Genomic DNA, 4,395 nt, shown 5'->3' with positions numbered 1-4,395 from the left:
AAGAAGCAGCACAAGCAGTCGAATCAGTTCATATGCTGATAAGAAGCATGATAATAGGAAGAGAAGGCAAAATGACAAAGAGACCAATTCATCACTGTGCTGCTTTTCCTTTCACTGTGCAGTAACAGACTGAGTGGTTCAGGATGATATCAGACTGAGGACAGGGGCAAAAAAAGGTTTTGTTATGTTATCTTTTATTAGGTTATTCAATTTAATCTTTCTTAGGCATTCCTACCCAACTGAACACCTAAAACAACTCCTTGGCTATGGTTTTCGCAAAGGTATTGCACAGTGGATTTGCATCAGGATTACGGATGGTATAGTCCATTATGACCAGAATATGCTGATGGCCCCAAGCAGACTTTAAAAGAGGTCTGGTAAGGTCTATAGCAATTTTATTGATGGGTAATGACACTACAGGGCTACAAAAATGTAGCATCAGTGTTCTTGACTCACAATACCCACCCAATACATGTCCATAATTAGGTTTTAATGCCAGCCTTCTATAAGGTTCGGGAGCCACCAACTGCTCAACTACTTCTTCAGACCTTTTTGACACATGATACAGTAGATCCTAGTTTTTAACAAAATATGGAAATGACAACCTGGCTCCCTGATTAACAGGTTTCCCATTGATCATTACAACATTTTCTCGGGGTCTAACAAGGGTTAGGTCCTGTTTTATACTAAAATGTTCTTTGTGTACCTTCAGATCTGAAAATTCCACTAGCTGCAACCATGCATTTGGAAATAAATCCACCTGAAAAATCCACTGGTGTAAATCCAGGCCCTGTGTTTGGGGGTTCACCAAACCAAAATAAGGAGCCGCAAACCTGTCCACTTCCTTCAGCCACTCCTTTTAGTAGAAAAGGATTATGCCACTTCATAAGATATTATCTTTTGAAAAATGTTTCTATTCCCAACTCTGAAAGGCCTGATTGTTCTTGTTTCTTTCTGTGTTAAGCTGCTGCACAACATTACAGTGGTCCCACGGAGCTCGTAATATTCAAATGTCTTCCATGTGTATATAACTGTTAAAACAATGTGGATCATTATACATTCAGTTTATATTTCACAGGAAGGGTTGTTGGGAGGTTTTAGAATATATTTAGGAAAGATTTACTTTAAACCTATAACTTTTTTTTAGTGGAACATACAGTATTTTCCTATTCAACACTGTACTGAGGGATCGCCAAATCACATGATAGTTCTACTGTACTGCTTCAAGATTACCACTGTAAATGTGACTCACATGCCATATTCCATATTTAGGTTGTGCTGACAAACAGTAAACACAGAGGATTTTAGTAGAAGATGCTCTTTGGTATAACTTGAATGTCATAACTACTTCTACAACTGCTAGCTGCTACAGACCGACATGAGTTCTGAAAGTATAACGAATAACCTGAACTACTAATCTCATCATTTTATTACATTTTCTGCAGAAAGCAGATATCAATACTATATCCAATGTAATCCAATAATACACACACCTGTTTATATATATATATATATATACATACATACATACACACACATATTTACTATATTTATGTGTGTGTATGTGCATACATACAATATTTGTATATATTGTATATTTAAGCAATAATGTGCAGAGCTGAAAAAAACAATCAAATATAAACAGTGAAAAATACAACAATGATTATAGGCTGAACTCAAACCACATAACATACTCAGTGAAAAAAAGTCCAAAATGAATCAAACGATGCGGTGCAGATAACGAATCAAACAATGCCATGCAATGTGTACAAACATGAGCATACGTACCATCCAAAATATGACATTTATTAGATAAAAAAGGTACTCATACAATGGAAAGAAATAGCCAGCTTAAAAGATCTCAGGCGGCCATCTTTAAACCTGGCAAGCGCCCACATATCATTTAATATATTGCCGAACAGGCAATATATTGAATGAAAATCATTCCCTGGTGGTCGTCAAGTGGGGAATCAGTATGATGTGCATCTCTTGCTGATGCAGATCATACTGATCGCTCCCTCGTGGTGCTTCTGCTAACAGGCAGGGATCGATTTAGTATCTCTGCTCAGCCAGAGTGCAGATTACACTGATTCTCCACTGAAGCCCAGGGATGCAGCCCTCCTTCCTGCAAAACAGGTAAGCAGGAGAGGGGGACGTTTTTTAAATAACTATTTTAATAATTAATGTGTGTGTGTTTTAATGAATGTGTGTGAATGTTTTTTTTTTTTTAACCACTTGCCGTCCGCCCGTAAAAAAACGGACGGACGGCACTGCTGCATTGGCGGGTTGCCGTCGCTAGACGGCATTTTTTTGCGGGCACGCACGGGCAGAAAAGACCCGACCAATGCAAACACCCGGTAACGGGTGTTTCACATATAGGCGATCAGCGGCTCCAACCTCACCCCCTCCCCCCACGCGGCCTCCGAGGTCCTAGAGACCCCTAATGTCTCCATAATAGTGATTTCCACTCACCTCATAGTTCTAGCCGACCTGTGACAATGAGACTGTCACAGGTCGGCTCAGTAGATCGGGAGGTGAGCGAACACATACCGGGTTCACTCACCTCTCAATCCGATCACGGCTCTCTGCTGTGACAGTGGGAGGGGCTGGATTCCCCTCTCCCCGCTCCGATCTGCCAGCACTGACTGGCGGAACGGACAGGGGAGGGGGCGGGTACAGCTGGCTCTGCCTCTAGATAGGCAGAGCCTGCTGTCACCCACGCAGCTGGGCGGATCTCGACGTCGATGTTGGGATCTGCTTCGGCTGCGGCGTCTGCCCTATATTGTAAAGCGCTGCGCAAACTGTTGGCGCCATATACATCCTGTATTATAATAATACTAATAATTATGTGTGTGCAACTGTAAGAAATTGCTCCGGGCAGCAAGTGGTTAATGAGTGTATACATATTTGAATGTGTGTGTTTCCCTATTTTGTCAGTGATGACGCTGAACATTTTTTAAACCCGAGCGCCCGAACTGCAACGCAATACTAAAGTTATTTTCAGAGTTGGCACTTTGAGATAAATATATTGATTTGGCGTCGCAGTTTGGGCGCTCGGGTTCAAAAACATTCGCCATCACTATACTAGTCTGACAGCGACGCAGACGAGTGCACGGAGGTAGCGGGGGATCACGTCACTTCCAGCCAGTCCGGCGGCAGAGGAGGCCAGGCACCAGCAGCAGGTAAGAGGAGCTGGGAGAGAGATCCAGCCCCAAATAGCCCACCTGAGACCCCTACGGAGCCCACCATAGAGAGTCTCAGATGAGCTGTGCAGCATGTATGGTGTGCTCTGCAGGGTCACTTTCAGGTGGGCTGTGTGGGGTCTCAGGTGGGTCCTGTGTCCAGCGCGCAACTAAGGCCAGAGTCCGGCGCGCCACTAAGGCCAGAGTCCGGCGCGCAACTAAGGCCAGAGTCCAGGCGCGCAGCTAAGGCCAGAGTCCAGGCGCGCAGCTAAGGCCAGAGTCCAGGCGCGCAGCTAAGGCCAGAGTCCAGGCGCGCAGCTAAGGCCAGAGTCCAGGCGCGCAGCTAAGGCCAGAGTCCAGGCGCGCAGCTAAGGCCAGAGTCCAGGCGCGCAGCTAAGGCCAGAGTCCAGGCGCGCAGCTAAGGCCAGAGTCCAGGCGCGCAGCTAAGGCCAGAGTCCAGGCGCGCAGCTAAGGCCAGAGTCCAGGCGCGCAGCTAAGGCCAGAGTCCAGGCGCGCAGCTAAGGCCAGAGTCCAGGCGCGCAGCTAAGGCCAGAGTCCAGGCGCGCAGCTAAGGCCAGAGTCCAGGCGCGCAGCTAAGGCCAGAGTCCAGGCGCGCAGCTAAGGCCAGAGTCCAGGCGCGCAGCTAAGGCCAGAGTCCAGGCGCGCAGCTAAGGCCAGAGTCCAGGCGCGCAGCTAAGGCCAGAGTCCAGGCGCGCAGCTAAGGCCAGAGTCCAGGCGCGCAGCTAAGGCCAGAGTCCAGGCGCGCAGCTAAGGCCAGAGTCCAGGCGCGCAGCTAAGGCCAGAGTCCAGGCGCGCAGCTAAGGCCAGAGTCCAGGCGCGCAGCTAAGGCCAGAGTCCAGGCGCGCAGCTAAGGCCAGAGTCCAGGCGCGCAGCTAAGGCCAGAGTCCAGGCGCGCAGCTAAGGCCAGAGTCCAGGCGCGCAGCTAAGGCCAGAGTCCAGGCGCGCAGCTAAGGCCAGAGTCCAGGCGCGCAGCTAAGGCCAGAGTCCAGGCGCGCAGCTAAGGCCAGAGTCTGACGACCGGGCGCGGGGGGGCTCGGCCTGAAGCCATGTAAGGGGCCCCAAAATTTCTGAAGGCTGCCCTGCCTGGCGTACAGAAGCTTTTCTTCATCGATCGCCTCTGTAAATGCAGTGGTGATGAATCTCTATCCACTTGCTGCTGAAGCAGACTATTTAGTTTAAGTAGTTACGGCAG

The sequence above is a fragment of the Nanorana parkeri genome, unplaced genomic scaffold (genome assembly GCF_000935625.1).
Source record: "Nanorana parkeri isolate BGI_ZX_2015 unplaced genomic scaffold, ASM93562v1 scaffold1205, whole genome shotgun sequence".
Taxonomy (NCBI): Eukaryota; Metazoa; Chordata; class Amphibia; order Anura; family Dicroglossidae; genus Nanorana; species Nanorana parkeri.
The sequence above is the reverse complement of the archived record's forward strand: the minus strand, read 5'-3'. Positions refer to the sequence as shown.